Here is a 19,168-nt window from a genome sequence, read left to right as displayed (position 1 = left end):
TTATTTTTTCTAAAGGACTGAGAGACGACACCATGGTGGAGGAAGGGGCCAAATGTTCACCGGGGTACAGGAAGCTGCCATTGTAAACTTGGTTTTGGAAAATAATGAAATCAGATTACGAGAAATTCAAAGCCACATCATCCAAGACAACACCTTATTCAACAACATTCAACGAGTTAGTCTGTCCACATTGGCTCGCATTCTCAAGCGAAACCAAATCAGAATGAAACAACTTTATAAGGTGCCGTTTGAGAGAAACTCTCAAAGAAACAAAGAGTTCAGACGAGCATATGTGGATGTAAGTACTATATTGACTGCAGTACACTACACACAACATTGTTTCCCAGTGTACTGGATAACACCATATTGAGTGATTTTTGTTCTTTGTTTTCAGGGAGTACTGGAAATGGATGCTCATGCAATCCCACATGAGTTCATCTTTATAGATGAGGCTGGGTTCAACCTAGCAAAGACCAGAAGAAGGGGGAGAAACCTCATTGGCCACAGAGCCATTATAGATGTTCCTGGCCAACGTGGTGGGAACATCACAATGTGCGCTGCCATCTCCAATATGCATGGTGTCCTCCACCGTCATGCCAAACTTGGACCATACAACACAGCCCATATTCTCACATTTCTGGACAGACTTCACAACATTCTCATACCACCGGAGCGTATGAATGATGCAGACCATCAAAGAAACCGGTACGTTGTAGTATGGGACAACGTGAGCTTTCATCGTGCAGCCCCAGTCCAAAACTGGTTTGCTGACCACCCAACATTTCTCGTGCAATACCTCCCACCATACTCACCATTTCTGAACCCCATAGAAGAATTCTTTTCGGCATGGCGGTGGAAGGTATACGACCGGCAGCCCTTTGTGCGCATGCCTCTTGTGCAGGCCATGGAAGAGGCATGTGGTGAGATTGATGTGGGTGCAATTCAGGGATGGATAAGGCACTCAAGGCGCTTCTTCCCTCGATGTCTGGCAAGGGAAGATATTGCCTGTGATGTTGACGAGGCGTTGTGGCCAGACCCGGCTGTGCGGCAAGATGCTGCCTAATTATTTTTCTTGCCTCTTTTTTTTACTGTAATATATTTTTTTTCAGAAATTTTCTTTTTCAGTTTACTTTTTTTGTAAGAATATTTTTGTTCAGTCCCATGTAAATATATCTGCTGTGCTTATGTTGTACTGACTTGTTTACTGTAGTGAAGGAAAAAAAATAAAAATGTTGCAACAGCATGTGTGTGTATCTGCAAATATTTCTGTGCATGTGAACAATCTGATACATATTTTAGTATTATGGCAAAGCATACTAAAGATGGGGGTGCTTTTCATTATGCCCAACAGTGTGTAGGTGGTTAGGCAAAAATCTGGTAATATGAATGAAGTGTGTGCCATTTCATGCAAAAGTTTGATTTTGATAATGCTCTGTGTAGTTTCGGTTGCAGTGCTTCATTTTGCAGGATATATGAGGTATTTTGCAGTTTGGGTGTGTGGTTTTGTGAATTGTGTTAAGTGTTTTGATAAAACCAGACTAGTTTGAAAAATTGTGTTAGCAATTGGAAAAAACTGTAATAACTGTAACTGTAAAATCCTTTATACAAAATGGAAGCAGACAGAAACTCTCTGTATATAAGGCAGTTTGCATGATGCATGTGTTGTAACGGAGTACAGCACTCAAAAGTTACAGTAGAGTACACTGAAGTACACCCACCTGTTTTCCTCCCTGAAGGTTCTTATGAGCAACTTAAGTTTGGCTGAACTCATTGCCCAGCCTCCCTCATAGTCATACCATGGACAAGGACATGGTCAACTAGTGGCACGAATTTCATCTGAGACTCCTTGTCTCCTTGCACCTCATCCTCATGCTCATCCTCCTCCTCTTCCTCCTCCTTAAACTGACTCAGGCTCTTTTATCTCTCTATCGAAGGTTCTGATTGGTGTGTGATAAATTTTGACACTTAGTGTTTCCACATGGGTAACTGTGTGCTAATTGGGCTCAAGCTATGCTGACTTAAGTGGACAATACTGAATGCTAGTGCTTTCTAAATGACAACATGGTGTAGGCAATGAGAAATGAAGGGATTTGTGTTTGCAGTGACAGTTCAACAAATCTGATTCATGTGTCAAAACAGGGGAATAGTGTTTATAGTTTAGGGAAATGGGTGCTTTTTGATAAATGGCATTATGGTTTTGAAATTTTAGTTCAAAAGCCTGGTTATAGTGTTTAAGCAATCGACAAAAACTGTAACCAGATGGAATTTATGTTGAGATGTAAATGAGCAAATAAATATGATACAAATAAATGTGGAAAAATTTCAGAATGCACATAATGAACGCTGTAATGCAAAAGTAGGCCTGTTTGGCAGAAACATGATTTATACCACAGTATTCTATTTTAATGCAGCAAAAGTGATTAATAGTAGTTAAAAACAGTTAGGATAAGATGAGGGAAGATGCCCTCTAAGAACAAGGCATTTGTATTGAATGTATCATTTGTCTGGCAAGCAATCCTAGAATCAAAATGCAGAGACGGACATATAATATAATAATAAACTTATAACTTATAATAAACTTTCTATTAATAATATTGTTTTCATAATTTATTCCACAGTCAAAGGTGCAGTCAGTGATGTTGCACTAGACTTATACTGACATCTAGCGGTACGTATGCAGTAAGTATCAAATAATAGGTATAGAAGTTATTTTCATAACAGCATTTTTCATTTTCATTTTTGATCTGGTGAAGAATTGCAAAGATGATGTTATCTCTTAATCTGGTCCTGAAGAGCATGTACTGCTTGCACAGGAATGCGAAAAGGTCATATGATTGGGATGCTGCCTATGTACAGCATTCCAAATTGGATACTTTTGAGGTACCGTGACCGTTAGGAAGGCAGTTTCATCTGAAGGTAGGAAGGAGTGAGGCAGCTCATTAGGTTTCGGAAAATTACTATTCAAAAAATTTAACTTTTTTTTTTTTTCTCCAAGCATTACTTTTTCCAGATGAAGGAGAACCAATAAAGCAGAAATGTTGACAAGTTATTGTAATTACTTATGATATAAAGATATAAAGAGAGACACTTACTACCCGGGAATAATTTAGGAGCATGCTACTTTAATTGTTACTGGAAGTATGGGAGAATCAGGATCATCTGTATGCCTAAAAGACTGCATTGTTAATTAAAACCACAAATTGTTCTTTTTCCTTGATAAATTTACTAAATTTGATTTGATTAATTTAACATTAACACAGAGCACTTCTGGGAGCTGTCAGGTGGCATTGCGAGTGAATGTGCATGCGGTTCTCGCATTACATATGAGAAGAATGAGAAACTGATCTGCCGTGGTGCTCCACACATGTGGCTCGCCACAAACCTTTAAAATACACTTAATCTGGTTTCTGCCAAACTGCCATTCTCCCACTTTCTTCTGTTTCACATCTAGGCAAATATTGATCCACTAAATTACTTCTCAAGGTCAGCTCCCCGGTAGAGCCATGCTGATAAAGTTGCGGATGGCTTGTGTCAGTCATTCTATTTGCCAGTTGGTTGCAGTATGAAACGATACAGATGACACAGGTACTTGAACAGCAGCAGTGATGGAACATGAGATATCATTGTGTTCATATCATATTCACTTTTTTTCTGTCACGTTCACCTTTTCTGTCTTAATATTCACCTTTCAAGCTTTTAAACCTACTGTTTGTAAAAGCCAGAAAAATAAATATTTCAATCAACAAATCACATTCTTAGGCTTTTTATTCTGGTAGATCATAAAAAATCAGCTGGGACATTTTAATGATTAAAACAGGCATGTACCTCTTTCCTGAGTTTTGTCCTACCAAATCATCAACTGGAAATAGGGATTAACCCCAAAATGCAAGTAAGTAATGGGGATCTCCACATGAGCAATAAAGAGTTAACCAAACTTTGGCGCTCACTGGCAATTTTCAAGTGTTGGTCACTTTCAGTATTTTAACTGTCATGTGCAAATGTTCTGTTTCGTAAGGAGTCATTTACATTAAGGAATTAATTGATTGCTATAGCATTTGTCCAGTAACATTCAAGTAAGTAAGGTTAGCTGAAAAAAAACCAACAACAACAAAACACTACATTACAGTAACAAACAGCATTTTACGGAACACAATTTAATAAACTTTTATTGTCCCAAGGAGTCATCCATTTAATCATTTTAATACATATAATAATTTACACTATATTATTATTGCATCCTGTTAATATACAACAATACTGAGGTGCAAACAGTATATAAGTATAAATAGCACTCAACAACTATTTGCACTTTGCAAAGAATTGCTACTTTAATATAGGCCCAGTGTGAATAGAATATATCGCTATTAACTAACAAGCAACTCTGATTAATAAAGTAATAAGTAATAGTGCTCAGTCGAATGTGGTAATTCAACATTTGCTAATCAATAACTACTATTTTTTCATAACTCCCAGAGGACTTCCAAGAACTACTACATACAGGTTCATAATTAATATGAATAATGCATTGTAAAAGTTTACAATGACTTCAGTAAATGGCGTCCGCCACAGCCCTTCCAGAAGTGGTGGTGTCCGCTGGTGAAAACTTTGCTTGTCCTGGCCCGCTATTACTCCATGATCCAGGTCCACCATTGCTCCATGGTCCAGGGCTGCCATTGCACCTTGACCCTCTGCTCCACGATCTAGGTCCACCAATGATCTACAGTCCAGGGCTGCCATTGCACTTTGACCCTCTGCTCCATGGTCCAGGTCCACCAACGCTCCTTGGTCCATTGCTCCATGGCCCAGGTCCGCCTTTGCACCACAACCCATTGATTCACGGAGCAGGTCCTCCATTGCTCCTCAGCCTGGACCCACCACTACTCCACGGTCCAGGTCCACCACTGCTCCACGGTCCAGGTCTGCCACTGCTCCATGGTCCAGGCCCATCACTTCTCCATGATCCAGGTCCACTCCCCCTTCACGGGGGAGACCTCCTGGACCTCTGTCCCTCCCCTGGACCACATCCGCTCCACCATCCTCCTGGATTTTGTTTCATTGTTCTCTTGTCTAGTTTTATTAATGTATCCACTGTTGGTGAGTCTGCTATGTTCAAATTCATGTACAAATTTAGTCAAGTCAAGCCATTCCAAGTCCTTAGGCTTGTTCGAGATGCATCGGCACTGCGCACGCCGATGTATCTCAAATAAGCCTAAAGACTTGTCATGGCTTGACTTGACTAAACTTGTACATGTACATGAACTTTTCAATAAACTGCACATGGGTTCTTCAACTTGCCTTCAGTGGACTGTTCGTTACACCCCGAAAGAATGGAAGTGAAATGTGACAACATGCCCCATAGGTGGGGCACATTGTAACATGACCATGGCAGCTTAAAATGTTATCTGATCTAAAAAAAAAAAAAAAAAAAAAAAAGAATATATGTAGGGAAAACACCCTAGGAAGTAAAATTAGCTCAAATGAAATATTTAGGGAATTATAAAGAGTTGTTTAGATTACGACCGAGCAACTGATTCGTCCAGCGTTCATTTGCTCGAGCCGTAATAAGCTCTTGTAATGGATATAAATATCCAACAATCGTGAAAACACTGATTAGAGCACGGTAACTTGATCACAGTTTAAGACATTAAATCATAAAGCACATAATACAAGACACTTTCCTTTTAAAATCTACAAGAGATTTTATTTATTCTAACACAAACTAATCTAACACAAAGGCACGCACACACACACACACACATTCATACGCGTTGCAGTAAGAAGGAAATGGGAGAGAAAGAGTTTTGAAAGAGAGAGAGAGAGAGAGTGATCTGATTAACCGAATTCCTATCAATGCATTTCAAGGACCAGAACGAACCATGAATCATTCATTTATGCACCAGTTCAGTTTTGGTCTGGAGGTACTTGCTTGCGTTGACTTAAAGGTGAATTTCCCTCGTCGTGCAGAGAGGGGTTTCCCAAGTCGATGATTGGTCCAGATCAGGTCCGTGTGGAACAATGAAGGAAGTCTCTTTGTCGCTGGAGTTGAAGCGGCAAAAGTCGTTGGTTGAACTTTGCGGCGAAACGTAGGACACAAGACTTTCAGCGGTAAAGGAAAATTAAGTAAAGAAAAGAAAAGTGAGAGAAGGTTGGATGGCTTGAATGAGCAGCTGGTCTGTTCTTCTTGTTACTCCATTGTTCTTGGTACTCTGGTCATGCTTTCTCTTACCAGAACTAACCAACTCCAGTTCGTTTACTAACCAACTTCTCTCCATTCACTATCTTGCAATATGATCATTTAAACTTAGTTGTTTGTCACACCTCTGAGGAGTCTTGGCCAATCAGACATTGTCCTGTTTCAAGAGGGCCTTCCTCTGCCCCCAATAAAACATAAGTGTCACATCCCGGTCTGTCTCTGCTTTAGCAGATTGCCATTTTAACATAATTGCTGTTAAATGGGATACAATACATTTTAAACAGATTTCATTCAAGTCAGGATATAGGAAAGGGGGAAAGAATCAAATTAAGTCCAAATAAGGCATACTTTCAGTCATTCAGTCAAGAGTTAACACATTTACATGAATTGTGAGTGTTTCTAAAGCCTAACTGTTTACAGGTAGTACTTGTGGACACATAATGCAAAATGTATGTAGTTAAAAGATGTTTGATAAGTCCGTTAAAATTGTTGGAACAATTTTGAAGCAGATTTATTTGTTCAACAGTCTCTTTGGCTCTCCTGTGAAGTAAGGAAACAAAAGGGTCTGGATTGTCTCTGTCTTCTTGGGTGACCCTTTGGTATGTCGCTTCTGCTATCAGGAAGCATGTGTCGTAAAAGTAATCAGCCTGGCTTTATCTGCAGACGGTCCGGAGCCGGAACCTCAATTCTGAATTAGAATTATGTTTTGAAAGAATCATCTAAATGATTCATTTGTCTGGTTCGTCCACAGTTCTTACATATCCCCCCTTGGTTCGGCGATGTGTTGAGATGAAGACATCGGCGAACACTGTAGAAAAATGGACACGAAGCAGACACACACAAAGCAACAACAAAACAACACCTCCATGATTGACCACTATACTGGTGCAGGGCATTAGATTATCTGAGTACTGATGGATTAAGTTCAATTTTGGGAGTGTTATTCTACATTGTGTGATTAAATTGTTAGTTTCCATCTCTTCTAACTTGTTCTAGGTTGTCTGGTGACATCATTTGTGGTAAAAATGATGTGACCCATCATGGAGCTCTCTCGGGCTCACATTCGAATTTTCAAATGGCTTTCAGACCTTAGGCGTGGTGCGTCAATCCTAATGTCATGACCTTGACCCTTATGGGGCAGACAGGAATTTTACCTTATAAAGAAGAAGGGAAAGAGAGGAAGAGGAAAACAAAACAAAATAAAACACTTAAGTGTTTCCTGGTATGGCTAACACTACTGCGTGCATCTAAGATGTCATGTACCAGCTTAATGAAAGGTGTTCTACTTGTTGGGCAGATGGTTGCATGTTTCTTATGGTGAATGTAGCTAAGTCGATGTTGAGCTAGGTTCTGAAACTAATATCTGTCTGTAGGAAGAGCATGTTGGTGAGTATGTTAATGTAGTGTAGTGTAAAATGTAATGTAGTGTAAAATGTAATGTAGTGCAGTGTATGTATGGTCAGATCTGGTTCAGTCTGTCTTGCTCCCCCCTTTCTTGAAGGGCTTAGATGAAGATTGGCTCTTTGCATCTTGGACTTGGGATGAGAGATCATCCCTAATTTGATGGGAGTCAGTCCAGTGAGGCAGGAAGTTCTTTGGCAGAAGGTAGGAGGAAGTTTGACATGGCTGTGTTGAGCTGTGGTGCAAAACTTTGTCTCCTACGTTGCATTCCTTTTGTAATGCCTTCTGGTTGTGACAGACTGTCTGACCTTCTGTGCTTACTGTTGTTACTGTTGCACAAGCATGGTTCTTGAGATGGGAACTCGTTGGGTTTATTGGTGGGTGATGAGTGACCAGAACTGTGTTCTCTGGTACTATTGAGTTTCCAGCGGTGTTTGGCTGCAAGAGGCCGCTTCGTTCTGTGCTGTTGTAGAACAGGTGGCAGTCATCTCCATTTGGAAGGTGGATCAGGTGATCACTGAACTTCCGTTCCGTCTCTAGTCATAACGAGGGTGACTGATCCTTGTGATCGTCGCTGTTTATGTTGTTTGCAAAGAACGCTGTAATTTGCCTCATCAGTTGTTCCATGTCTTCTGAGGTGGAACTGTCTTGTTCTTGGGCGTTCTTGTTCTCAGTGCTGTGTTTAACTGAGTGATGCAGAGGTGGGTTCCGCCGTCGCTTACCCACAGTGGATGCATTTGAATGTGTTGGTTGGTGGACTTTGGCTGTCCAGTTTGGATCCCAGATGTTTCTTTCTGGTGGGTTTCTTGAGAAGTGTGGCTGGTCCCATGGCATTTTCCAGCTGTCAGTGTGGAAGCTGTCAGTGGCATGGGGATCACGTTCTCCGTGTCTTTTATGACAGGCTGTGGCATTGTCATGCCACTGGCTGTCTTGCAGTGCACGGCTTGAGTCTTGGCTGCCGGAGTTTGAAATTGTGGCTGTTTTCAAACCTTTCTTTGAGTTCATCTTCTGTTTGATGTAGGCCTTGTGTGTCAAGTCACGTAGCTGTTGGATTGACATTGTGCTTGGGCAGGCCATGACGCCAAGATGGTGACTTAGTCCAGGGTGCAGGTTTCTCAGGAAGAGGGTTTTGAAGTTCACATCCTCTTCAAGTTCAGGTTCGTGATGTGCACCTAAGTAGGCTTGTCGGAAACGGTTGTAGTAAGCTTGGGGAGTCTCTTGTCGACCTTGTTTGGTTTCCAAGGCGACTAACAGTCCATGTTCAGACTCTGGGCCTGTAAATTCTTTGATCAGTGACTCACGTAATAGCTGGTAGTTGTGTTTAACGTGAACAGGTTGTCGATCTAAGAAGCTTCGTACCTCTGGGCTGGATGTGGACCTGAGGAGATACAACCTGTCTCTGTCAGTCACATTGGGTCTCACCTCTAGGTAGAAGTCAATATCTCGGAGGTAAGTCTGGATGTTGTGGTTCTCCATGGAGTTCGGGTTGAACTGTGTGATGTTCTTAGCCAGCTTGTTAAGGTCTTTAAGGGTCATCTCGTGTGCAACTTTGGGGTCTGCATGGATGAGCTCTCTTTGGTTGACAGGGAAGAATTCTGTAGTGAAGGCCGGTGATGTTGTGGGTTGTGGCCACTCACTTCTTCCGTTGCATGGCAGTTCTTGGATGGGGGACTCTGTTGTGCTCAGCTGTGGTGATGCTGAGGGAGGCCCCTCCCTTCTTGACTCTAGTTTCTGGGTGTGAACATGTTTAAGTTCATTTCTGACCATGTAGAGCTTGCCGTTGGCATCGTCTAATTGTTGGTTTAGATGGTCCATTTCAGTGCTGTACCATTTCAAATGGTCTTCCAGAGCATTGATTTTAAAGTTCTTATCTTTAATGTCAGAATTGGCATTTTCTAGTTGGTTTACCAGGTGACATTGGACAGTCTTTAATTCTTGCTTGTCACGTTCCGCAACTGCAAGGGCTTCTTGGAGCTTGTCAACTTGTTCCTTTGTTTCTTGCTCCACAAGTTTGTCTTGAGCTTTCACCTTGTGCTGGTCTGCGCAGCGTTGGATGTGCATCAGCTCTCTCAGGAACTCAGTGGTCTGACGTTTGAAGTCGTCTTGGACTTTCACTTCCAGCTTGTCTATGCGGTTCTGGGCACGTGTCAGCTCCTCCTGTAGGTGGGTGATGTGCTTGTCACTTAGTTTCAGCTGGGCTGTGAAGGCAATGCTTAGAGAATTGGTTATCTTGCCTAGTTCAGTGTGGTCTTGGTTCTGGCTTGAATCATGCTTCGGGAATCTTCTCAGAATTATGATTATTATTAAAAATAATAACAGTTCAATTGTCTTTGGCATGAGGCAGTTTGTAATGCCGCTGAGCCAGGCGTCCACATCTTGGGCAGTGGGGTTTTCCGTCTGCGACATGTTGGCACGCTGGGGAGAAGAGACTGACACAGATCTGTGTGGGGTGCAAGCCTATATGTGGTGGAACAGCTAAGTCGTACAGTGAATGTACACCAATCGTGAAGTGTGATGGCTACGTGTTGGTCTCAGAGTGTAGACAGGTAGGCTAGTGATGAGAAGGCTTTGTCACTCAACTGAGTAAGAGAGAGAAAGAGAAAAAGTTAAAACAAATTTCAATAGATGAAATATTTTCTATAAATATTTTCTATTAATGAAAAACTGTTTTCAACTCGTGATGTGAGGACTTTGTCACTCAACTGAGAAAGGGAAAAGAGAGAAAATGTTAAAACAAATTGTACGTTTTTTTTTTTTAATTTAGAGAAATATTTATTTCAAATAAATATTTTCTATTAATGAACAACTGTTTCTAAAACTAAAAGAAAAGAAAATATATATATTATTGTTTATGTTCGCAAGGACAATAAGACAATAATAATGCTGATACCTCTTTTCTTAGTTTGACAGGATTGACACCACACACCTTCAGTTGAACTGCTTACCAGGGATGCTGTGAAGGCAACGGTTGCTCAACACTTGTCTCTGTTAAATGTTCTTGGAGGAAATATCAAAATTTAAATTGCGTTTACAAATGCAGGGAGTATGGAGAACACAAAAGGGTTTGATTAAAATCAAAAACCTAATGAATTGTTTCTTTGGAAAGATTGTGTTTCTCTTTCTTTAGAATTGATTGATGGTTCGTCCAAGCTTGATCCCTACAAAAGTGAAGAATAGGATGGAAGAAAGCAGGAAACACGTGAGGAAAAGGAAAGGAGAAGAAAGGAGACCAGATCCACAAATGGCTCTGAAGCCTTTGTCTAATTACGAGGATATAATTGGTAGTTGATGGACAACTAACCCATGAGAATAAAAATGTTAGTAAGAGAGGGTTGTCTCTGATTGGTTTGAAACTCGTAATAAGTTATCAATGTCTCCTAAAAAGGCTCAGGTGTGTCGTTCCTAAGCTAGAATACAAAGAGGAAAGGAAAAAGGTAAGAAAGAGAAAAAAATGAAAATAATGGGATGAGATAAGAAAAAGGGAATTAAACAAAGAGGTAAATGAATAAATAAAATAGAGTGGCTAAGTGTATAACCAAGAAAAGGAAAAGAAAGATGTAACGCAATAAAATAATGAACAAATGTGAGTCAAAATTAGGAAAAACTTTGGTGGAATAAGTTTGCTTAAACTTTTAAAGTTCAAGGCTTATTCATACCTGAAGTAATTAGATCTAAAATATAATTTTAGTTATGAAAATTATGAAATTAGAAATAATGGAAATTTGGAAATGTAGAAATCATTTAAAATTACTTTCTAGAAAAATAGGATTTCAATTTCAATTTAATTAGTTTTATTAAATTCAAATTTGACAATTAAAAATTCTAAGCCAGTATTTCTTTTTCAAGTCAAATGCAGGTAAAACGATTAATAGTTGTAAACCAATATTTTTCTATTTAAAGTAAAATATAGGTAAGGTAATCAGTGAGAAAGTCAAGGGGAAAATAAGGACAGACCAACAAGTGTACATAAAATTGAAGTGTTTTAAATGGTTAAATCACTTAGTTGCTAAAACAGACACTGCGTTCACACAATGATGTTAACTAGCTTAGCTTCGAGGCTAAAGGCTTTAGCATATGAACTTCAATGTAAACAACTGCAGAGGTTAGCTTTAGCAACACCGTGCGGTTTGTTTACAATGACGTTCTTCCGGAAGCGTTGGTTAAGACTTCCGTGCCACGACTGTAACTATGGCGACCAAACTAAATGATAGTGGCGAACATGTGAATTACATCAAATACATGTAACTGTACAAATGAAAGACACATGCACGTACAATCAAGCGTTACGTGAAATGTCGGCGCATTTCAACTCTATAAATAAGAGACACCACTCGTAGCTGTTTTACGACGTGGGGCTTAAACTTAAAGTGATAGCTTTCTGCTGTAATAGATGGAAAAATCGCGACCTCGGAGGGTCTCTTTGCGTGCAAAATATAACAGTTTCAAATCACTTAAATTGCGCTCGGACATACGTAGTGTTACACGAGCTCAAACAAGCAAACGTATAGCGTTTAGTTCAGCCTGGCTTTATCTGCAGACGGTCCGGAGCCGGAACCTCAATTCTGAATTAGAATTATGTTTTGAAAGAATCATCTAAATGATTCATTTGTCTGGTTCGTCCACAGTTCTTACAATACATATATATATATATATATATATATATATATATATATATATATATATATATATATATATATATATATAAGAACTTTTTCCATATAAAATAATGGCATTTTTTAGTAATTAAAAATAAACTATTTTTGAGAAAACACAGCTATACAGCATAGTTCAAAACATAATATATATATATATATATATATATATATATATATATATATATATATATATATATATATATATATATATATATATAAGAACTTTTTCCATATAAAATAATGGCATTTTTTAGTAATTAAAAATAAACTATTTTTGAGAAAACACAGCTATACAGCATAGTTCAAAACATAATATATATATATATATATATATATATAAGAACTTTTTTCATATAAAATAATGGCATTTTTTAGTAATTAAAAATAAACTATTTTTGAGAAAACACAGCTATACAGCATAGTTCAAAACATAACTTCTGAACATTGACTTTTTTTCTTTATTCACATTTTTCTCATGGTTTCTCAATTTAATTCATAAAAGCTGTTAATGTGAATTATATCACTAACATCATAGAAGAGCATACTTCCAATAAGGGCACATTGTAATGCAGTGTTATAATGTGCCCCACCTGTGTAACTGGGATTTAAACCTGGATAGTGTTTTCTACTGGTTAGATAAGCATTAAAGAACTATCTAAACTGCTAAATAACAGATGGAAGATTTTAAAATCATAGCAGATTTGTATCATAGATCAATAGATCTGCTTGTTTTGGGCTGCTGTATTGTCCTGTTGTCTCTGTGTGAAGATTATCTATTAATCTATTAAGTCTATTAATACAAGTCGCCACCTTGGAATTATACGTTTCTATCTGCATTCTGAGCAGTTTTGAGATATTGAACTTCAAAGTTTTTGCATTTCATACTCCTTTATAAATAGAACTTTTTTGTTTTCTAAAAAACTCCCAAAATGTACACAACTTTATTACTAGCATTATTAATATTTATTACGTTTTTTTTTTTTTTTTTTTTTTTTTTTTTAAATAACAATGCTTTCACAACATGAGGGCAGATCGCTCAGATGCTTTGAAGTTACACTTGACTGATCAAGAACATGCCAATATACAAATAACGATTCCTCCGTCCTTGATTTCTTTCCTTGCATCCTTCCCTCACATCCTATGGGGGGTAAGGAAAGCAAAGAAAGGAAACAAGGATGCACAAATAAGAAATGAGAAGCACCCCAGATGTTTGGCTTGAGTTCATAACAGTAAACTCTGGGGCCATAGCTGTTGCCTCAGAAGTTAAAAGACTTTGCAGGAGCCTCAAGGGCTGCTATTTGGGTAATGATCTATGATACTCTGTAAGGGAACAGTGAAATATTATGAGTTCCCTTTCGTGGGAACTATCGACGCTACGTCGAATGACGTGATGGGAACCCTCTGTATTTTGTGTTCGTGAAGCACCTCTGTATCCAACCAATGAGAAAGACGTGACGTCGGAGGCGGGTGACGTCATGGATCAGGGGATGCATAGATTTGCGTAGATTTCATCCTAAAAGTGTACGTACGCGCAAAAGCTAGATTCTGCGTACGCACAAAAAAAAATCAGATTTATAAAACCATGCGTACGCCAGATCCTGCGCACAAATCCCTTTATAAATCCCAGTCAGCGGAAGATTGTGCGTACGTGCATCTCCACCCTGTCTCCTCTCTGAAATCACCATATATGGAGCTTACAACGCCTAGTTTTACTATGCATAATCTCATCTGCATATCATTTCCATACACGTTCTCATCCACGTGACATCCACGGTTAACACCGTCAAAGGTACAAGACATTGGAAAATATTAGATATGGACTATAAATGCAATTTGTGCCACACATTATGTTGATAAAGATAATCCAATATCCTCTTTGTTTTAGAATAAATATATCAAAATATCCATAAAAACAAAATTGTATAAAATACTTCAGATAAAGGTTTTAGAATAGAGATGATTCATTAATTTCCACTGGCCAGATAGTATTTGAATAGTTTTAAACAATTCAAATCAAATTTATGCAGTTTTGCTGATAAGGTGAACATATCTTTTAGTAAGTTTATAGGCTATTATTTATAGGCACTTATTTATTGCAGTGTAAATACAATTGTCTGAAACGGCGCGTCACTGACAAAGTATTTTTAAAAGAAAACATGCAAATCTTACCGTTCCCTTTCAGTCGGTCACATTCGACGTACGTCAGTAGTGACCGACGAATTGGGATATCGCTTAGAGAGCCCTATCATCTTCGTGTAAACTAAAACAAGCCAATGGAATTGGTGTGCGATATTTGCATAATGCGCACTGCCCCCGTCAGGTGTATATAAATAGGAAGCAGATGCAGTCGCACTCTGTCTTTCGCTTCGGAGCCATTCACTGGTGTCCTGTTTAGAAGACTCCTTTCTTCGTTTGTTTATTCTAAAACTTTGCCTAAACAGAAGAGGATTTACAGCGAGCTTTCAGTGCTGGTGAAAGGGCACGTTCAGCGAGGTCGCGAGTCTCCGAGGAGCTGAGCTATAAGCTCGAAAACTGCTGTTTTCACAGCAACACAAAGAGTGTGTGCGTGTGTAGCGATTTGAGCCGGTTCCTCGGTGTGTCAGGGAGTGGTGTACCTGACACATTGCGTCGCTCCCTGGGTGCTTCAGCACGAGTGAGTTGACTTCCCCTTCTAAAAGAGCTTTACAGACGAACCCTGACAGTATGTCATTTCGTCTGTGCGTTAATGGGTGCGGTCGTTCCCTGGTCCCTGCTGATGGGCACAATCGTTGCATCTCGTGTTTGGGCATTCTGCACGCTGAAGCAGCTTTTGTTGATGGTTCATGTTCCCATTGCGGGAACATGACTATCGCGGTGCTGAGGTCGAGGCTCTCCTTCCTGAAGTCTCAGGAGGCGGGGGTCCCCTCTCCTATGCCGCGTACGACCGTTTTTTCCTGCCCCGGGAACCGGAATGACGGTACGGCGCTGTATAGGAAGGGTGACCTGAGGATTACGGTCAGGGCTTCCCCGCCGAGCGGAAACGCTCCTCGGGCCCCTGCCGCCTCATCAGCACCGCAACCCATCGTGCCACCGTTGGTTTCCGCTGGGCCCTCTTCGGACTGTCCAGCCGTTACCTTTGGTGTGCCGGCGGCGGATCGGATGTCGATCGCTGCATCGGAAGGTGAGCCTGAGTCCTCGGGGGAGGAAGATTCGGACGCGCTGCCGCCCGGGACGGTAGCGTTGCCCGAGTCGGATCCCGAGCTCACGGCTGTGCTCTCCCGGGCCGCCTTGTGCGTCGGGCTTGAGTGGAACCCTCCACCCTGTCCCGGCCCATCTCGGTTGGGCGATTGGTACTTGGGGGGGGTCGCGCTGGTCAAATCCAGCGTCCCGCCCCAATGCCTTTCTTCCCGGAAGTACACGATGAAGTGACCAGGTCTTGGCAAGCTCCGTATGTGGCTCGTACGGGGCCTGGTCCCTCGTCCGCCTTCACCTCCCTGGATGGCGGGGAAGCCAGGGGATACGCGAGGATCCCGCCAGTCGAGCGGTCTGTTGCGATGCAGTTGTGTCCAACGGCCGCTGGCTAGCACGGTGAGCCGCGTCTCCCGTCCCAGGCCTGTGAGTTCTCAGCCGGTCTGACTGAGAAAGCTTACAGTGCCTGTGGGCAGGCTGCCTCTGCCCTGCACGCGATGGCCCTTTTGCAGGTCTATCAGGCAAAAGTGCTGTCGCAGATGCCCCAGGAAGGTCCTGACCAACAGTTGCTTGGGGAGCTGCGCGCTGCCACTGACCTTGCCCTCCGGGCAACGAAGGTGACAGCGCGTTCTGTTGGCCAGGCGATGTCTACTCTGGTAGTCCAGCAACGCCACCTCTGGCTGACCTTGGTAGACATGAGGGACACCGACAAACATCGGTTCCTGGATTCCCCCGTGTCTCCGGTCGGCCTTTTCGGCGACGCGGTGGAGAGCTGTGCCCAACAGTTCTCCTCTGCACAGAAGCAGGCTGAGGCTATCAGACATGTCATGCCACAGCGGTCCGCTGCTGCCTCCACCCAGCCGCCCATGGCTCAGCCTCAGCCCGCTCGTCGCCGAGGGCGCCCGCCTGCGTCTTCCTCCGCCCCTGCTAAGTTGGCAAAGCAGCAGCCTACACCAGCCAAACAGCAGGGTGCCGGTCGCGGACGTGGTGCCCAGCCCGTCTCTGCCAGCCAGGTGGCAAGCGGTCGGGGAAAACTCGGCCCTGAGATGGGCGACCTGGAGCGGAAGGTTCCTGCCCTTTGGGAGAGTATTCCATCTGCTCTCCCACCCCCGGAGGAGGGCCGGGGGGGATTATGTGGCAGCTGTCCATCTACCGCTGCTGGCTCTCCGGAGTCCAGCGGTACCCACTTTGCCACAAAAAGAGCAGTTTCCTCAAACTCCAGGTCACAACAAGGGGTGTCTGCCAGTGTGCCAGGCTCCGCCTCGCCGCTGACAGCTCCCTCCCCATTCGCCAGCAGGCCTCTGCTGCCTCGCAGAGTCCGACCCCACTCCGGGCCGCTCCCAAGCCGTCCGAGTCGGGTCCCTCTCTGCCTTGCTGCCCCTCCCCCGGTGCGTCTGTGGTGCCTTTGGTCCCGCTGGCTCAGTGTCTGGAAGCGTGGATAGCGCTCCCCAGCCTGTCCAGTTGGCTCATTCGTACTATCAGACTCGGCTATGCGATTCAGTTCGCCCGGCGTCCCCCGGTCTTCAGGGCTGTCCACTTCACTCAGGTGTCATTGGACAGTGCACCTGTTCTCCGGGTGGAGATTGCTGTCCTCCTGGCGAAGGATACAATCAAGCCGGTCCCTCCAGCCGATATGAAGTCGGGGTTCTACAGCCCCTACTTCATTGTACCGAAAAAGGGCGGTGGGCTACGGCCAATCCTGGACCGTCCCCAGGATTGGTTTGCAGCAATAGACCTGAAGGACGCGTGCTTTCATGTCTCGATTCTGCCTTGACACAGACCCTTCCTAGGTCGGTCTGCGTTCGAGGGTCGGGCATGTCAGTACAAAGTCCTACCCGACATGGTTGTAGCTCCCAGCCGGTTGGGTCTTCAGGTCAACTGGGACAAGAGCAAACTCGCCCCCGGGTAGAGGATCTCTTGTCTCAGTCTCGAGCTAGACTCGGTCGCACGGACTGCGCGTCTCACCGAGGCGTGCGTCCAGTCGGTGTTGAACTGCCTGAGCTCGCTCAAGCGCAGGACAGCGGCTCCACTGAAAGATTTTCAGAGGCTCCTGGGGCATATGGCATCTACAGCCGCGGCAGTCCTTCAAATGGTAATTATTTGAAGATACTTCACACGAACACCTCCTGCAGCTGTGGCTGTACAGTAAGATATTATTGGACCTATTCAAACTGGACAACGGACCGTTCGACCACCGAATCAGTGTCTTCCATAATATCTAAGTTAAGTGTGTATCACTGATCGTCATTCTCGGAAAAAATATTTTGTCATAACATCTGCAGTGTGGTTTAAAGAGGAATTATCTTGCTTCCAGCGCTCCTCGCTGTCATTAAAACAGCGTGTCACTGGAAAAGTGATCGACAGTAGCACATCTACTATCTCAATTCATATCACTTTTGTCTCCCCTGGGGGGGAGCATCCATTATGATGATATGTTATATACGCACATACCTTTTTATAGCCCATTCATTAAAAAAAATTAGTAAATTCAAAGTATTTGCACCTGGTTAAGAATGCTGATAATGATAATTCAGGTTGATGCAATTTGATTTATTGGGTGATGTAATAGGATAATTTAGAAGTTTTTCATTTTAAATAGTTATTGCTATTTGGGCCAGTTGGTGTCGCCAAAACACATACTCTTCTAAAAGAGTGCGTACGCACGGTCAAGAGCATCCATAAAAACAAAATTGTGCGCACTTATTTACGCCAAGTTTGTTTTTAATAAATCCCGATACGTGCGTGAAAAAAATGCATACGCATATTTCTATGCCCATTTTGTGCGTACGCAACGTTTATACATCAAGCCCCTGGAAGCTATAAAGCATACCCAGAACAAAGCACGCTAGCTTCTGTTCTCTTCAGCAAGCGCTATCTGTATCTTGTCTGTCTTATTTACTGTTGTATTGTCTACACACACTGTGGTCTCTTCGTCCGAGGACAAGAGTTCCCAAACACAATAAGACACACACATATATATATATATATATATATATATATATATATATATATATATAAAATGGCGGAAAAGCAGCAATTTAAGAAGTGTACTCCTCCCTGCCCACGTTTCATTGTGACGGGAGATACACACGAGATGTGCGTGAAATGCCTGAGGGTTGAGCATGCACAGGTGGCTCTCGAGGGAGCTGTCTGTGTACACTATGAACGGCTCACCCTCAGAGTGCTGCGATCTCTTTGAGGAGGGCGCCGAGGCGAGTGTTCCCCGCGGGTCTGGTCCCGCTGTTGCCAAGGCACAGCGAAGGCTGCACTCGTGGGGTTCATAGATGGATCTAGCAGAGGGGGAAGATACGGGCGCTGCCCTATCGCTTCCCTTACCTGCTAGACCCAGTGTCTCTCCTTTGGTGGCGGAAGCACGCGTAGCGGTTTCTTCCCCCCGAAGGGAGACACTGATGCTCAACATATCTTCCTCCTCCGAGGTTGATGTGGAGAGCGTCGATGAGGAACCGCCATCCTCATCCCCTGCATATGAGGAGCTGTTAGAGGTAGTGACCAGGGCAGTAGAAAAAATTAAATATTGACTGGCCTGCGGAGAAAGCTGAAAGCAAACCCAAAAGCAAGCTAGATGAGAGGTTTCTTCCCATGCGGGTCACTACCTCAGCGTCGAGGTCTGCCGTTTTTTCCCGACCTTTACACGAGGTGTCGGGGTCATGGAAGAGGCCAGTCCAATACAGACTGTAAAGCCCACAGACATCACTATACAGTAATATAGTTGGGTTGAAACATCACGGCT

Source organism: Chanodichthys erythropterus, chromosome 19 (assembly GCF_024489055.1).
Source record: "Chanodichthys erythropterus isolate Z2021 chromosome 19, ASM2448905v1, whole genome shotgun sequence".
NCBI classification, from domain to species: Eukaryota; Metazoa; Chordata; class Actinopteri; order Cypriniformes; family Xenocyprididae; genus Chanodichthys; species Chanodichthys erythropterus.
Note: the sequence above shows the minus strand (reverse complement) of the source record.